The sequence below is a fragment of the Erithacus rubecula genome (assembly GCF_903797595.1).
Source record: "Erithacus rubecula genome assembly, chromosome: 1".
Lineage (NCBI taxonomy): Eukaryota > Metazoa > Chordata > Aves > Passeriformes > Muscicapidae > Erithacus > Erithacus rubecula.
This window is the reverse complement of record NC_136658.1, coordinates 21026662-21045793: the sequence shown is the minus strand read 5'-3', so window position 1 is coordinate 21045793 and position 19132 is coordinate 21026662. Positions and strand designations below refer to the sequence as shown.

The 19132-nt window shown below is 38.7% G+C and overlaps 1 protein-coding gene across 36 annotated transcripts in view; it reads left to right on the top strand.

The window, feature by feature from the left end:
• Nucleotides 1–19132, top strand: part of ZBTB20 (zinc finger and BTB domain containing 20) — a 472123-nt gene that overhangs the window by 205010 nt on the left and 247981 nt on the right. The gene's annotated exons all lie outside the window — the stretch shown is intronic.

Sequence of the window (19132 nt, the reverse complement as noted above, 5' to 3'; positions counted from 1 at the left end):
TTTTTTTTTTCGCCTTCCACAATGGGTAGTCTCATTTGTTGCTATAAGCACAGCAGAGGAGAGGGGCAATGTAAACCTGCCTAATGATCATGAGCAGAATAAGAAACTGTTATCCTGGCAAACCTGATGTTAACTTAGGAAGCTGCAAGCTGTGCATTTTCTTTCTTTAATTTTTGATATTTCTGGTTTTCAAATGCTCTACCTTGGTAAAGGCAAAGTTTCTGATCTCTGCTTATTCCGACAGATTTATTTTAATTGCGCCAAGTACTTGGTGAATTTGGGGAAGTCATCATTACTTGGTGTTATTACTTGGTGATTTGTCTTCTGGTTAAAGCTTGATTTGGGAGATAAGAAAATGAGGATCACATCTCCAGCAATCATCCAGGGTCATTAAGTGGACACCAGCCAACTATTTCCAGTGCACAGGTGGTGGTAGCATTGATTAATTCATGATCACAAAGTGCTTTGGTCTACTGGCATAAAAAGCAGAATAGAAGTGCAAAGTGTTATTAATGGAATGACTGCTTGACATACTTAATATATGATGTTAAATATCTTTTGAGGCTAGATACATTATGACTGTGAGTGACTCGACTGAAAGTAGTTATGTTTATTTCTTTAATTGAGAAAAACAGATCCTTACTGAGTGAATCACAGTTTCAGCCCTCAGAACCTCCTGGTTAGGATTATGGGTCGATTTGATCTTACTAACATATGGCCCAGGAACTGGATGCTGGCAGCATCTTTAGAGTTTGGGGAACAATTGCAGTCACTTTTTATGTTGATGCCTGGGAATTTCTCTTGCTCTCCTAACTAGTCTTATCCAAGCTTTCAGCTGTGATTTCATTTCAAAAAACATCATGCTGCAAGACATGTATTTCTCCCTTTTCCAGGTGGAATCAATTTGTAGTTGATTAGAAACTCTGTAAAACATAACATTAATTCTGGTTGTATTAACCCTGGACAAATCTTACCCTGGTTTATTTTAATATGAATTTTACCACTCTGTTACCAAGGCCAGGATTTGGTATATAAGTGTCCTTTCATGTTTAGTGGGAAGCACTTGCTGATTGACCACTTTGTGAAGTCATGGATGGGTTGTGCTATCCAGCTCTTCTCCAGAGCAATGCACAACTACAAGGCTCTTTTTGTGGAATTTCAGTGTTTACGCATGATGTGAAAACCAGAAGGATGTGCACACCTAGATTAATGTTTCACTTTGCTGGCAGTGGTTGCAGTTTTACTGAAAGTGTCATAATAGCTGATGTTTTTCTTAAAGATTGTACTCTTGAAGTAAACAGATAATGTCAAGTTCTTTATTTTTTGTTTATAAAATAAGTTTCTAGTCCTTGTGATTGGAGAAAAGATACTGAATTTATGATCAAAGCGTAATGCAAAGACTCAGAAATGAAAAAAAAATATAAATATAAAGGCTGGTGCTTTTTTGATTGTTTGATAATATTTTTAAAACTTTAGAATTTTCACAGAAAAAATGGGGAAAATTCTGAAAGGCAGGAGGGAAACAGCATGAGCTCAGGATCCACAGTAGTTCATTTGCATTTTGTTTTCAGCTTGGTCTGAGGAATAGTTTAGTGGTCTGAATACTAGCTTTGAAATCCTATGCAATTTGAATCTGTATCTACAGTATCAGCAGCAGGACTAGGAATAAAATTCACACCTTCACACCTCTACAAAGAATAAGTATAGCAGTGAGAATTTATTACATATTTATCTAGCCATTTAAACAAAGATTACTGAGACTGTTCTGTGGGGCATTACTTGTCTGTGTTTTTATTAGCTGACCAAATGCACTGTTTGTCATTCATCTGTGTGATGTTTCTGTGCCTCTGCCTGCTTGCATGGCTAGATTTCCTCTTTTCTCCCCACTTGTGTTTGGGCAAAGAAAGTCCATACTAAAACAAATTTCCAAGGTATTTTTGGTATTCTGCTGGCTTAATTCCTTAAATTAGGATCATCACTGTTAGTAAATGTTTTGGGCCCATACACATCAGTCATTAGAATTGCAATGGGAATTGTTGGGTGGAATTGTAAGTTTTTTCTTGTGTGGGAATAAGACTGCATGATACTGAGGGTCTTCTATTACTCCAAGAACTGTGAAACAGCTTTAAAGACTTAAAATTAATGGTTATGAATAATTTGGCATTTTTCTCTGTAAATTCCATTACAAAAATAACAATAACAATAAAACTGCAAATAAAAATACTTTGTTTGCCTGGGGAATTGTTTAGTTTTTTATTTGGGTTGTAGTATTACCTAATCCTCCAACAGAATTAGGGTCTGTCTCTAATAAATGTATGGATAGAAATTAAGAGATTGCTCCTGTTTTAGATCTTCACAATCTACATCAGAGATTCATACAAATGAGAGGAAACATTGCTATAGGCAAAATATCAAAGGACATTGTGGCAATTATCCTTTTGTACAGATGGCCCAAACAATTCTGAATTTTACAGAATGTGGTACAGGACTATTCTGTAGACGAAACAAAGCAGTGTAAATTGTGACTTTTTTTTTTTTTTTTTTTTTTTTTTGAAGGCTAAAAATTTTAAAGAAACTATGCTGAGAATTGACTTCCAGATAGAATACTTTTGATTTTCAGCTTCTTTCATTATTTCAATTTTCAGTAGAAGTATTTGTCTTTCAAAAATCTCAAGCTGCAAATAAAATTTTTATTGATGTTTTCACAAATACATTTCTTTTTTTATCAGCCTTTTTTGGGGAAAAGTTGGAACCTGGTAATAGTGGCCTATGGGACATCAGTTTTTGTGACTGCCACGGTGTGAAAACTTGTTGAAAGGAACCTAAAAATGTATATGAGTTCCTAAAGGTAAATGCCAAGCCACTCCCATGCACTTTTGGAATCTGTTGGGATTCTTACCAGGGTATTCTCCATAGAGTATAACTCAAAACAGCATTGACTGCAAGAGATTTTAAGTAGTGAGTATCTCAAGAATTTTAAGTCAGTTCCTAACTGTGTTTTGTTGATGGGAGGGAGAAAAATAGTGTTTTTCATTGTCTTACCTTGATTTTTCTATTTCTTAAACAGAATGACTACTTGCAGAAGAAAATAAAAAGAGATATCCCTTGCTTTTCCCTGCCTTGCTTCCACTTGTAGAAATTCTTTCCTCTTGTGAGTAAATCAGGGCAGGTGCCAGGAGTGCTGCTTTCCCAGCCAGCAGCATAAGGAAACTGTCTGGTTATGCTGAGACAGTTTTCCCAGATCTGTGTTTATTAGACTTGTGAGGAGAAGCAGGAGCATTGAAAGCTTTTTGGAAACTTAAGGAAAAAAAAAATAAAAAGCATTAGCTGGCATTTTATGTTAAGGATTTTATACAATACTGACAAAAAACCAAATTCTTAAGACTTTATTTTCATCCAATAAATCTTCAGAGTGCCTTGAAAGCTTGAAACTTCTTTTGCTAGACCCCTTTAGAGCAGCTAGAAAGCTATTGTATGTAAAATTTGTACTCTTTAGTTTCTGACAATCAGGTGGGTTTTCCTGGACCCTGAAGAATAAATCTAAAGGTACCGAGAAAATTGTGAGTCTGTCCTCTGGATACAATGCAGTTTAGGGTAGGGTTATAGGTTAGCAGGTCCTAAATGGAAATCTTTGTAATGCCACAGAAAGCCAAAGGACAGTGTAATATTTAAATCAATCTTAGTTACCTCCAAATAAAATAAAGGAAAGGAAATGGTGTGACTTGGCAAATAGATCTTGACCTCATGCTATTTTTACAAGTCAGACAGATGTGCAGTCTCCGATAAGCTGGTACCCAGGACGAGCTATCAAATCAGAAATCTGTGGAGTCACTCTTCAAATCCCAGCCCTAATCGCAATGATAAAGAGCTACCTTTCGATTAATCCTGTCCTGGACTTTAGACGAAAGATACTGCAGTTTAATTACTGAGTGAAATCCACTTTGTCTGATCTGCCAGTCTGCACTGTAATGTCATAATATAATCAGCTTCACCCCTGTCTGAAGCTCTAGGGCTGTGAAGTCCAAGGACTTGTTTGATCGGAAGAAATAAAACAATGTTCAAACAACCACCAGCCACAGGGCTGTAATTACCAAAATCTTGTTTGCATCTGTCTGTCATTTTCACCATTGGTTTTTTTATGACATGAAGAAGCAAGGAGGGAGTGTGGTGGATAAGAACAGCAATCTGACAGGTGACAAATCAAGATGTGGGGTGGTTTTCTCATAGAATATAATAATTGTAAAATATTCAGGCTAATTAAACTGAGTCTCTTTCTTACATATTTCCCATCAGCTTTGGTGACACATGCTGGTTCAAGCAAAGCCAGCCCTCACTACTGTCATTCCATAATTAAAACCTGTAACTGAGCTGGGAGTGCCTCCACTGGAGGTTCCAGCGCAGGGATGGAGTTGTGTGAGAAATCGTATTGCTACTCACTCGTGAGAGAGGCAGCAGGTCTGCCACAGTGGGAGATGTTTCCTCCCACCTCTCTTAGCAGATTCAGCCATGATTTTGAGGGAGTGTTTCTTTAGACAAAGAAAGAGGCCATGGCTTGATTTAACACATTACTTGGCATGCCTTGCTCAGGTGCATGGCTCACCCCCCACAGCCGTGTGGCAGCTCATTGCACCAGCTCACTCTGAAATCAGTGGGAGAATTTTGGATACTCCTGACCTTTTGATGTCCAGCCTTCTTCCCCTCCACCTCCGTTATTAAGGTGCAGCCAGGGAGCGTTGGTAGAATTTCTTTTTAATGTACCATGGCGACTATTGTTCTGAAAAAGTTCATTACCTTTTCCAGGCTCATTTCACAGAGCTGACTGAACAGCAGTGACTTCCTCTCACCTCTGAACTCAGCCGAGATGGATTGTTACCAAGAGGTGAAGAGATCCAAAGTTTTCAAATAGTTATTTTTCTGGCCTTGCCAGGGAGGTTGTGGTTGTGGTGTGAGAAGAATAGTGGACAAAGTTCTCAAAAATGGTTGTTCTCCTGTTATTGCTAGATATAGATGCTAATGGCCAGAAAAGAAAACACACCTTTTATCTAGCTCCATCTTTTAGAGAGGGCACTCCTAACTTGTGATTGGGTTCAGTGTGGTTGGATTTCCTGACACCTTTTCATTGGTTAGGTTTTCTTTCCCCAGCCACCTCAAAATCCTCATTTATCTCACATTATTTTCTTATCACTTAGTTTTCTTTGCTTTTTCCTTTGTATTGTCTTTGTCTTTTGACCATTTCCACACAAATCTTCCTTTTTCTTCTTACATGATATAGTCACTTAGCTCCTTACTATCTCAGTTGCACTTTGGACTCTGTATTCCACCCATCTAGAATGAAGTTCTTACACTGTCACTTTCTCCCAGCTCTTCTGCCCTAAAAGCAATCCCGGTTTCCATTTGTTTTTTATAGAATGAGCTGGTAGATTATTGTAAATCACAACTGGAGTTTGACAATAATCCCTGTGCTGACTCCTCCTCACAGAATGGGCTCGTTCAACACCTGAAACTGAAGGGGCCAAACAGGGGGGAGATGAATTCTCTCTGGGTGTCCTGGAGCTGTAGCTTGTAGGTAAATTTCTGTGCACAGACCAGCTCTCTGTACTGCAAGATCAGAGCAATGTCTTGGGGCAGAGACTGGGGGTGAGGAAGGATATCAGACAGCAGTTGTTAGCAGTATGTGCCTTAAACTTGCGGTGCATTTACTTTCTTCCTCTTCCTTTTGTAGCCTGTGGCTGACAGCAATGCCTGGCATTGCCTGTCAGCAGGGATGCCATGCAGGGTGTTTTGCAATGGAAATCTGGCTTTAAACCTAACTGGGTTTGTCACTACTGTTTTAACTTCTGAATGGTATTTAAACATTACAGTCTGCAGATTCCGTTCCAGCAGGATTTATCCGGAGGAGGCTGTCTAGAGAATCTCCTCTGAAGCAGCTCTGACCAGCAGCAATGGCCCTAACACTTTATTTGTGTGCTTTCACCCTCTGTGTAATCCTTTCCTTTTGAAGCAGAAATGTCAGAAGGAAGATGTGCACAGCTTATTTTAAATCCCAAGAGTATTTTTCAGCATGAAGAAGTCCATCTAGGTACATTGTCTTGTTACAAGTACTGGTGTCTTGCTTCCCAGGGGAAAAGTATCAGGGAAACCTGAATAATAGTTGTATGGCCAGTTGCTACAGGAATTATTTCTTCTCAAAATGCAGGATAAAGGAAGGCATAGGGTAGCTTATAACAGTACCTAAGAAGAAAAGAGGAAATTAGTCTATATTGATCAGAATAAATTCTGTTAGTTTCTAAGAGGAAAAATATACATGCAGGTGGAGTACAAATTTAGTGTAGAAACACCTTGTTACAATATACAGTGATGTGAAATTCCCATCTTTCCAAAGTCTTCAGTTCATACTCAGGTGTTTGGTGTGCTTAAAGACACAAAGATGGGGCATCCTTAATGTAACAGCTCTCACAAGCTTTAATGTGGGGAGTTTTACATGAAGCTATACTGCAGCCCAGCTATACCTTTGGGGCTTTCTGCATAGATGTGGCACAGATTCTGGGGTAGATTTAGAATACCACCACATGCTTTGGACTGACAGGAATTTGTCAGAAGACTCAACTCAAAATGTTCATGGCTGTATAGATTATTTTAGTCCCTTACCTGTTCTGGAAAAGTGAATTTCTCTTCTCTTTATCATTCAGTGATATTCGTAAGTTCATTGTCTTAGATACCATGGCATCTTCTGCAAAACCATGCTGCTGTTAGCCACAGTACTGTGTGAATTAATGATTTTTGCTGTGCAAAATCAAAGCAGGAATGATCTATAGTTAGAGAACGTAGCACAGATAGGAGGAGACTGGGGGAGAAAGAGGAGCAGGAGGCAGAAGAGTGATCTGACAATTGGAGAGGAAAAGCAGAAGACTCAAATCCCATCCTTCATCACCCATGATGCTGTCTGTTCATATTTACTCCTTAGCCCTCTACCGCTTGCTCACGCATAGTTTTGTGCCAGTGCTCATATTAGCCCCACAGTTTAGGCTGAGCTCCACATGCACATGGCTCACAATGACATTTTCACAAGTACTTTGAAGTGTTATCAGCACATTTCTAGATCCCACATGGCACAACCAAAACCTGTTGGAAGTAGATTGAGACTTGTATATACTGGGAGCAGTTTCATTCAGGTGCATGAATCACATCCAACTCATGGAGAATGAGGAGCAAGAGTGAATCTCAAGTCTGTTCCTCAGATGTGTGCAAAGTACTGGGAAGTAACTAATTTTCTAATTGAAAATTACAGAATCATAGAATCACTAAGGTTGGAAGACAGCTGCAAGATCTAGTCCAACCTTTGACTGAACACCACCATGTCAGCTAGCACTAAGTGCCACATTCAGTCATTTCTTGAACTTTTTCAGGGATGGTAACTCCACCACTTACTTGGGAAGCCTGTTCCAATGCTTAGCCACTCTTTAAGTGAAGAAATTCTTCCTGATGTCCAATATAAACCTCCCGTGACACATGCTTGAGGCCATTTCCTCTTGTGTCACTTTGCTACACGCTCCTTTCAGGTAGTTATGAAGTGCATTAAGGTGTTTCCTGAGCCTCCTTTGCTCCAGGAAAATTGCACTGTGGTGCTGATGGAATACTTCAACATTATCTTAATTTCATCATATCACTCTCTTTTCAGTGCAAAGACTGATTAAGAGAGTTTTCTGGTCACTTCTGGGTGACACAGAGATTGAAAACTTCAGGAGCTAGCTCTGAAGGTACTTCACCAGGGATTTTTTGGTGGTGTCTTTTTTGTTTGTTTTATAATGTTTTAGAGTTTAAAACCAGGTATTTCTGTCCCAATGAAAAAAATTCTTATCCACTGGCCAGCCTTAATTAACCTTACCCTCTCCTTAGCAGCAAGCCTGATGGCAGCTCACTCTTTATATAAGCATGTCACTACATGCACCAGAGAGACAGGTGCTGAGAATCCCAAGGAAGGAGGGGAGCCAAGTCTTCTTCTCAGCATAGAGAAGGTAAAGCATACCCCAGAAATGCACAGAGTGGCTCCTCATCCATTTACTCATGAACACCTTGCTGATTCAGCCAGCCTTGTGTGTCCATCAGCCAGGTCACTCTGGCATTCATCAGAAGGCAGGGATATGTTTATATTGCACGTGGGTCATGCTTACCCCACTTTTTAAATGGAAATTAAATTGAAGCTCTCACGATTCTGCAGGAGTCAGAGGAGAGTTAATATTTTTGGTGTCCACTCCTGCCAGTGCTGTTAACAATGTTTTAAGGCCAGAAGGCAACTGCTAATTGTGATGTAACTTGAATGATTTCATCGCTTCACTGTTCTCACCCGACTGGGACATTCATCATCTCTTCCTGGTCACTGTTGACCTGGGATGCCAGAAATCTGGCAATCTCAGATTGCATCTTAGCCAGCCTGGAGTTGATTTATCCACTCTGGTCCATTTCTGTAAACATTTTGTGTTTTTTTTACACAACTATATGCAGAATAATCTCATACTTAGAATTGTGTGGAGACTTCGGATTTTGTTCGGTTTTAGAATTGTTTCTTTTCCCCACAGTTAAACTATATATTGTCAAGGGTGAGGAGAAACTTCATTTTAACATCTTGTTGCCAGTCCCCCAAGCTACACATTTTTCCCTAAGCCCACTTGTCTCGTAAATCATAAAATACCCTTTTTGGAATAGTTATCAGCTGTAGACTCTTTCTCCCCTTCAGCATAAAGAGTAGTTGAGAAACCAGGGACAGCTTACTTGACTATCAGAGCCTCTATTGGATTCATCCGCAGGTCTAAAGAGATCAAAATACTTTGAATTGACCCTATCTGTTGCCAGTCTGAAGAGAAATCCCTTAAGCTTTCTCCTTTCTTGTCATGTACAGTCTCCCTTTGTCAGTTTATGTCCAAGGTCCCTATTTCATTTTTCTTAGGGATAGCAGGAGCTCTAGCAATATCTATCTTTATAAAGCCTTCAATGAGAGAGCAAGAGATTGGGCAGGAGAGTGTGGGGAGAAGGGTAAAATATACTGGGTGAGTATTTGACCCTGGAGAACCTTCTGCTGTCTCTGAGAACCGCAACCTTATCGAGAAGCACACTTGTGGCTTCTGTGGCAAAGGATAACAACAAAAGAACTTTGTCTGCCACAATGACTATTCAGAATTGAGGCCTGGATTTTAAAACAAATGCATTTGGAGCATAGATGTGGAAAGCAGGAGAAGCAGAAGTGTTGCTTATTGGGGGCCCTGCAGACAGAAAATTATTGTGTTTCTAACGCTATTGATTTTTTGCAGCAGCTGATATTTCAATCTGAGTGCAGCATGTCTGAGAGTCTACGCACACTGTCAAGAAGAAATATGATAGTGTCTTAAAAGATTAATAATATCACTGGTCCTCAGGAGGCCTGTCTTAATTCACTGGCCTGTTCCTTGGCATGTACTGTAATTTATCTAGTCTGATTTGAATAGCAAATGGCAATCGGCTGCCATTAGGGAAATAGGCATCAGTCTTATTGATCCAGGATGGGCTGGATTTTATTTAAGGAGAGCTGCAAAATGTTATTAACTTCCGGATGGGAGGCTGGAGGTAGAGGATTTTTTGCAGTGTTCCAAGGCAGGGTGAATTACACTGAATCCTAAAAGTCCTGAAATAGATATTAGGAGGGGGGTGGTCAACTGCTACCGCTTTGTTTTCAAAGACACCAGTTATTTCCTCTTTCCTGGGTTCTCTGTCTGTCTGTGGCAATGATGTAGTTATCTTTGTTGGAGGTAAGGTAGATTTGGGGAGAAGAAAAAGGGATGGATGACCTTCCTATTGGTTTGGATAAAGCTGGAATTTACTTTTCACTGTGGCAACTGAGTTGTGTGTTCTCCACGCCCCTCACTACAATTCACAAGAGCTCTGCAGTGTAACCTTCTCATGGGGAATATGTAATCCTTGCTGATGCTCTGCTTTATGTGTGTCTGGAATGGCCACCAGTGCTTCCTGCAGGGAGAAGCTGATGTGACTAAAAGGGAGGTAATACTGCACTGGCTGTAAAGGTCCTGTCCTGGATCCCTTTTCATACCAGTTTTTGCCAGCAGTCACCATGAAGAATAAAAAGAGGTTTTGGATAAGATTTGGGTGCTCCAAATCCAGCTTTATTTTTCAGTGGACAATGTTTTTAAGTGTCATGCTGAGCTACAGATGTGAGGAAGTCTGGTGCAGTTTCAGCCTCACAGAAATGAAATCTTATGGCAGTATTGGAAGCCTGAAAATTAAAGCCTTTTTAATAAAACTAATCATAAAGAAATAAAATTACAGCAAATACCTTGGGAAATTTCCCATCTCATGGTGTGCCACTGTGGAATAACCTCCCCAGGGAAGAGGTGGGAGCCCAGTTATTTAGCAGTCTCTAAAGTTAGACTACATAGAGCATCAGGAAAAATAGCGTAAGGAATACCCCAGCTCAGGTGGGAGGATGGACTAAATGATTAAATACCGCAGGTCTCTCCAGCTTTAATCACTGTAACTCTTTGATACATCAGACTCTCCCAGCAGGAATCACTAAAAAGACAGATCCAGGAGTTCTGACTATTAAAAGCTCAGAGCTCCTTCCGCTTCATCAGGAGACTCTGTAAGGAGCAGTGGAGGAGTGCAGTACGTAGGGGAGTTCAAAGCTCCCCTCCAGCCCCACTCTCACTGGGAAGCCTCTCCTCAGGGAGTGATGTGGGAATGGTGGCTCTAGGGAGCTCTCAGACTGACCTGCACAGGCTCCCTGCAGCAGGCAGTGGGACAGCTGGGCTGGGCTTGCTCTTCCAGGAGGTGGGAAGCATACAGTGGAAAAGGAGATGGGGAAAGGAGGGTGCTCTGGTCACTGTTGGTTTTTTACCTTTGAGAAGATTTATAAAGTTCACAAGAAGGTCTTTTTCCAACAGTGTTCACAATAAAGAGGAAAAAGTGCAGCAACATTTCAGAAAAGTAGCTTCTTGTTACTTGCATTCATTTTGTACGTAAAACATGGGGATACAGAGCACAGCTCTACAGGAAATGGCCACGCACAAAAGCAATAAAATAAATTGAAACTGACTTTGGGGCTTTTTTGAGCAGTGGTAATTGCTATACATTGTGATGTTTGCATAAGAAATTCATTAATGTGTAAGAGAATGACATGTGATATATTTTATTTGCCTGATGACTGTAGTCTCTGAGTGAATGACTTATTAAGGTTAATAAAAAAAATTTGCTTGTGACTTGTAATAATTCGATTGCTAGAATTTAACATTCCCTTATGCACAGTTGCCTAAAGGGGGGAAACTAAATTATACATATGTTCTAATGACCGACTGGCTATGCTTTTATTTATTTCTTAATAGCGGTTTGAGAACAAACAATGTGTTCTAAATTGTTGGTCTGTCTGTCTTTCTGCCTGCCTGGGCAGGAACGTTATGGCTTTCTTAATTCTCCTGTGTGATTTATCATCCCCAATTCATTGTTTTGCATAACTCTGCTCAAAATGAAGAAATGTCATTATTTTGCAGTGAAAAAGTTGTCATTTGCATAATGCCTGCCATTAATTATTGTGAGACTAATGCAGTTGTTGATATTTTTAGGGCACAGTGGTACATCTTGCACCTTGTATAATGTCATTCTGAAAACCTGGGTAGTTAATAGGTGCCACAACACTGCACAAATGCAAGATAGGAGGAGAAGAAGAAGAGGAAGGGCACATAATGGAACAGGCTATGATCTTTATTTAGATTTTTCTTTTCCTGAAATACATGTTGAGAGATGACTGTAAACAGAAGCAAAAGCTAGGAAGCTGTGACACCCGAGAGAATGAGGAAATGAAGAATTAGAAATGTTCCTTTCTACATATGTTAGTCAAGGTGGACCTAAATAAAACTCTCATACTGATGTTCCCTGGAATTTGAGAAAACTCCTGGCAGTAGTTAGTGACTGTTATCCCATAACTGGCACTTCTTCCTCTCAGAAAAGTAATTTGTTATTTGGTTTAGTGGCGTATTTATTTTTACACGTGAGTTATTTTATGATTCTTTTTCAAATATGTGAAGAGAAAAGGGCAGCTTTCATGCAGCAACCTTCTGCCCCATGGTAGTGGGCAGTGTCTGAGCCTATGGTTGTGATTATATGCTAGTGTGAAGAAGTTGTTTCAGAAGACCCTTAAACATCAACAGATCCTAGGGCTTTTGGTATCTTTACTAGAAAATAAGAAGCTCTAGGTCCCTTTGCCATTCTATAGGTCTACTATGTCCTTTCCCTGTTTGCTGATGTATCTTTAAATGCCAGAAGGAGAAAACATGGCCATTTACTCCTCAGATCCTGAGATTCACTGCCTCCAGAGGGGTGTTGTTTTGTCTTCTGTTTTCTGCCATTAGAATTAAAGCAACAACAAAGAAAATTAAACCACAAAAGTTCGAATAATGCTAAGAGTCTAACTGAAACCCACAAAGGGCAGGAAATTCATCTCCAAACATTGCCAGGCTGTCCTCAGCTCACCCTATTGTCACAGAGAACTGAAAGTTGTTCCTACAGTGTGTGATCCTACAGACCACAAATGCTGCAATATGTAGGCACAATAGGAAACACAATAAAGGAACAGACACTGAGCTTTATTCTTGGTTTCTTGGATGTGGTAGGTGTGAGACAGACCCTTAAGGTAGCAGAACATAAGGCTATTTTTTAATGTGTTTTCATGTACTTAGAACACAAGTGCAGTGTATAAAGTGTTTCATAAAGTTGTCATTCCTAGTCACAAACTACACAACTATAAATTGCAATCTAACATTATAGAAACAGTTCATGTGTCAGTGGCTGATTTCTTACATCCATACCACTGCCCCTGCTTGATAGCTTTTAGAAAAAAATACAATTTTAACTACCTCTTGCAGGTAAGAATCCTAGAAAGTGCAAATCATGAGAGTAAATTTCTACATAAGTTTATAACAACAGAATGTCATGACTTTGCTCTTCACTGTGCCAATGATCTGAATGCCTCCAAGGCCTTTGCAAATCTTGAAGCAATGTATTCTTTGAGACATTTCTCCTAATTCACAGGATTAGAGAGATGGGGTGGTAGGAAGGAGGTCCCTGTCCATGGTATTCTACCCCCAGTGGAGGGTGTTATGCTACAGATAAGCTGCAGATCTGATGGAAGAGCAAGAATTCTTGGACTTCTCCTTCTGTAAGATGAGTTCAGGAGATGCCCAGCATCCCTTAGAATGAAATAATCTAAATTTCCTTCCTGTCTTTGATACAGGCTTCCTGTGTGGCCACAAAAAAATTCACATAATTTCTCTAATAATTTTAATCAATAAGGAATTAAAATAATTCCAAACATCTGAGGGTACATTGTGAGGATTAATTCAGCAAGATTGTTGAGATATTCAGATACTATATTGATGAGTACCACAGAAAATCCAGAAACAAAACCCCATCTTATTTCATGCAAGACTTGGATGCCACTCAGTAAACAAGGCTTGGGGCCACACACTGAACAGAGAGGATAAAAAAAAAAGAGTGTTTGAATTAGTCTCATTCCCTGGATGCTATCCATTATACAGAACACAAAATATACAATCATAACATGGAAGATTGTATTGTAACACTACAGCTGTTGTGACAGACTTCATTTTGATATTTTCATACTTTTGCGTGCTTTGCTCTGTGACCTGAATGTTTTTGCTTGGTTTTAAAAGGCATTTTTGAGCATAAGGGGCACAATAGACTAAGTGCAGCTCCCAGAGAAATCACTCCATAGTGTGAATGCTGAACAGCCATTAGAACCAAAGGGGGTATCATCTCTGGTAATTTCATAAGTTTGATGGTTTTCATCTTAGAAATGAGTATCACCGATTGGAATCTCATCCAGTTAGGAAAATATATTGTATCTCTCTATCACAAGTCTTCTGAAAGAATATCTTGTTCTCCCAAACATTTCTCTGTTTCACTCTTACCATTTTGTCCTTAACATACAATTTAACTGTGGTTGTACCTGGGGAAGGATATTAATCAGCCTCCAGTATGTTGTCAGTGCAATAGTAAATCATCGCTTGCAGCCATAATCCATGTGCTCCATAAATTCATTTTTAAGTTGGAATCTCTGTGATCTATGTGTTAGCCATTTTGAAGCTTAGCTGCTGTCTGATACACGTCAGATTGGTTCATTCTGCTCTTCAGAAATGTGCATTTTTTAGTGTGGAGTAGTGTTTTCTGCTTTTGCATCATTGTGTGTAATAGCCCTGATGGCTTAAGCTGTATTTTCTGATTTTGTCCGGTTGCTTTTTGAAACCATTTTTCCTTTTGGCATCGACAACATCCTGTGCCAGTGAATTCCACAATTTAATTACAGGCTGTGTGAAAACATACTTCCTTTTGTTTGCTTTAAACCTGGTGCTTGATAACTTCTTTGGATGCTTTCTAGAAATATGCGATGAGAAATAGGGAGCAATTATTAACAGTTCACCTTGTCCTTGTTTGTTATGATTTCATCAAGCTCCTTCATATTTCTCTCAGTCATTTATTTTCCAGGGCAAAGAACCCAACTCTTTTTAATCTGTCCTTGCACAGAAGTTGCTTTGTGCTTTGAACATTTTTGTGCCCTTTTCTTCATCTTTCTGGCTGCTTATTTCCTCTTTTGTCTTGAGAGTTGCAACCCACATAAAGTGTTCAGTATGTGAGTCTACAATGGATTTTATTAGAAGGATGTCATTATGATTTTAGTTTTATTTTTTAGTTCTTTCTTAATAATTCCCAAGGGGATTTTCTCCTCTTTTGTCATCAATTCTGAACATTGAGCTGGGTCTTTCATAGGTATATCCACAACGATTCCATGTTGTCTTTCCAGTGTAGCAGTAGCTAAATTAAATCCCATTTTGTTGTATGAATATTTCGTATTTTTTTTCTCCTATGTCATGATAACTTTCTTTTAGAAAATTACATCAATGAAGGTTTTCATATTTTTTTAAACTTTAGCACCATATGCCCATTGTCTCCTTCTGAGAGCTCTATTGATTTGTGAATCAAAATTTTGGTCTGCAAAAATGCATGTTGTATCTTCTCAGTTTTACCTACTCAAGTGTCTGTTACTATTTATTATAATTCCTACCAGTTTCCATGGCATAGACTATAGACCAAGTGATCTATGTGGATCTTCCTAAAGCCCTTTTTTACTATTGCCATTAAATCACTTTCTGTTCTTTTGTTGTGCAAGAGTTATTAGTTAAGTGCTTTCATGACTGAGTTTCTTTATAACAGTTTCTTTTATAACTGTTAGATGGGAACCATTTATTCTTTCCATTGCACATTTTCTCAGATTTAACCTTCCAGAGAAGGGATTTAACTTGTAAACCATTTAAAACTACTCTGCAGTGAACATAACTGCAAGGAATTTATTTGGGATTTTTGTGCTTTGAACACCCCTTTTCCACCTCATCTGTTGGCAGAAACAGATTTTATGTAAGGTGTCCAGAAAGATTATTTATGGCTTTGAACAGTTGTTCCTCAAGATTTTCATGGACCTGCCTTATTCAACATTTTCTTTTTTTAAAAAATCCATAAAATATTTTTTTTTCTGCTTTCTGTATTTGAAAATAACTTCCCCTTTTTAATGGTGTCTTTTTCCTTCTAGTAAATCCCTTCACTTGGCTTTCTTCTAAAATCTTGTTATTTTCTTGTTTTCACATGTGGCTATACATTTGTTTTGTGAGTTCTAAGTAGCAATTATTTACTGCAGGACAACTTTCAAGGTTCTTGCATTTAAAGGAACCATATTATGCATTTCTCCTGGAGGTTTTTGCCCTCTTGCAGAGGATTTTCCATCTAAAGTGGCAACCGAATTATGACAGTTTACAACCCAGCATATTCAGGTAAATCAGAACTGTTTAGGGATCTCTTTAGTACCTCAGGCTGTAATTTGCTGTGTCTGCCAGACAAACTGCTGAGATGTTCCTCAAAATGATTGAGACTGACGACTGGGGGTCAGGATTATTACAGCTACTCTAAGGAAAGGCTCTCCTGTTACTTGTAAGAGACGTGAATCTCTGATAACGTATCTTCTAACAGTAGCATCTTAAAACATTTTACCCTTAGCTGCTTGTTTTTGATTTCCTTTTTTCTCTGTTCCTTATTTTAAATACGATTTTGTTCCTGAAATTGTATATTGCTGTAGTGGATTTTGTTGTTATTTTTTCAGTGCTACAGAGAGCTGAATTTACTTGTGTTATGTTCATTATTACAAAGTAGTTCTTTAATATGCACATATTAAAGTAGGTTTAGTTATCTTAGCACTAATACAAAGTTGTTCCTTGTTCCTTAGGTTTGCTACCTCTGAAGTCTTCCATTTTGCTTTTCATAATCACTATAAGCATTTTAGAATATGGTCCATGGTGTTATTCCAGCATCATTCTCTTTCTTTTTAGGCATGGAATTAAAACCCGTAGAGGTTTTTGGTACTTTTTAACCTTTACTTATTCCTTTTATTTACATACATTTTAATTTACAGCAGCAATCCCTCATCTGTGCATTCAGCTCTGATTATTATGAAGTTATGAAGTGCACCCTAGCATTGCAATGTCCAACATCTTCTCCAATGGCAGAACTTGTCTTATATAGTTTGTTTGTTTGTTTGTTTGTTTGTTGGTTTGTTTTAATAAATTTTGCACTCCTCTTAATTCTTAGTTTTTATATTGAGGTGCTTATACATTTGTCCTGGCTGTTTAAGATACTCTACTCAGAGTGACAAGCAGACTTGTTTTGACTGCTGAGGCAGTTCTTTGCTATATTTGGTATCTGTTTTTTATCAACTTATGTTCTTTTGATACAGAATTCTCATGGTTTCACCCATAGTTGTTGCATTTTTCTGGTCTCTGTACAGTTCTGTACCTCTGTCCTTAGTATCTCTAAGACAGCATTTTTTAATCTGCTCCACCTTCTCTACTTAGAAGCATTTCTCCTTTGTAGGATTCCTCACATCTAAAGGATTCTTAGGCTTAAACTTCTCTTAAATAAAGACCAGTCTCCAAAAGAGCAAGTTTGGTGTAATATCTGAGTTGCTAGCATCCTATTCAGTTAGTCACTCATTCAAACTAATACACTTCTGGGATTAGAAATTTGTCAGATTGAGCTCACAAAGTAGTTTTGCTTTTATGTTACATATTGGCTGACACATTTCCCTGTATTTTGGCTTGTCAAAATTCCTGCCTCCCACAGTCTTGGGGATGCTTCTACCCTGGAGGACCTACAAGACCTGGAAGCCCTCCCAGTAATAAACTGTAAAAAATATTTTAAATGGGTTTTAGAGTACATCAGAATCTCAATTATCTAAAGAACATGGAAAGAACACTGAATAGGGCTTGAAAATTGCATTTACCAGTAACCAGAATGCCCTGCATGCCCATGGATCTGTGGAAATAATTAGTAATAGAAGCAATTTACCATTTAATTAATAAATGACAAGGGGCAAAACCTTGTCTGGGTTCACTGAATTTGGATAATTGAGGCTCCACTGTATTTTAAATCTGAAATATTAACCGTTATTCTGTGTACTTGAGATAATAATCGTTTAAAAAGTGTGCACATAACAGGACCTAAGACTGGTTCTATTATTTCTATAAAGGAAGAATTTCATAATGTCCTACATGCAGAGTTTTGCTTTGCAAGAAAATATCAATTTTTTTTATTAAAGTATCTGGACTTTGTGTCCCTAAATATATAGATATGTGTCATCTTTGAATCTGTAACTACATTCAGGAACCAGTGAGGAATTTCAGAAAGCAATGAATAACTTCTCACCACGATGAGAAAGAGCTAGTGCAGCAGAACATCTTCAGAGTGGTTCTTGTCTCAGCTGACCACAAAGGAATTTAAGAATGATGGCGATGTCTTAAATTTTATAATGAAATAGGAAAGACATTGGAATTGGTGCCTACCATAGATAGCCATTCAGAATACACTGTAGGAAGTGGATTGTGGAAAACTGGGATTGAAGGCAGACATTCTTGGCTTATAGTATATTCCAGTGAATTTAACTACCATAAAATACTGGTTAGCTGCCTCTTCAAGTCCTTGAAAAAAAGAGTTCCAGAATGCTTTCTTGAGTTTTTCATGTCTGTCATGCCATCTCACACATTTAATAATTCCCACCTCTGGCCCTGAAGCAGTGTGACTGAAGAAAGAGGACTGAGCCTCTAAAAGATGGCATCCTTGGCATCACTCCTAAAATGTCAAAAACTGCAATTCCCTTCTATTTCTCTCAGTCATGCTGGTTTTTGCATTCTGTCTTTTTGTCCCCCAAATCTCCTCCATTCCAATTGGTGTCATAAATGAGACTCTGCATTTAAACCTGAATGCAGGGAGAACAGGAAAAGTCTGATCTTCAGAAGGGCCATCCAGTGCTAGAAACCTGCTACTGGATGTGATCTATTGCTATGTCCAGGAGGCTGACATCAGTAAATCAGTTTGGTTTGTACTATCCTTTTCAAACACACAATAAACATCAGAGAATAGGCAGTCCTTGCATAAGTGTGATTCCAGCCCCACACAGATGTTTCATTCATATGAAATTGGAGAAATTAACAATAAAACCATGCTATGAAGTTATAGGTGCCAGGGAGTTCTATCTCTTGGTTCTGAAGAAGAAAGTAAAATTATTCATTTCAGTCAAGTTGGTGCTGTGCTCACATGAAAAACATCACAGAATTTGGTGTGTACAGTTATTTCTGCTCATGGGGATCCATTAGCAGAAAAGTGGGGACATTGCATCAGAAATGATGAGTTGGCACCATTCATGGTGGTCAGGGAAGCTTGGTTATGCAGTGAGCCACATCCTGCTCTCCTGACTCTGTAAGTAGCTCAGTTGAAGTCAGTAGTAATTACATCCATTAAAATCAGTGGACCTACTTGCATCAATAAGATAAGTAAGATTTGGCCTGAAGGTTGGTTGATATCAATGTTTTTAATCTCTCATTTTCATAAATTCTGGGTTCATTCAAGTAATTTAAAGTGAGGTCAATAAAGAACATTCTGTGCTTTGAATAATTTGGCATCACACACAGACAGAGCATGTGATTTATACCATATTGTTGGCTTTGTTCTTTGCTTTTCAGTTGTGGCTGACAATGTC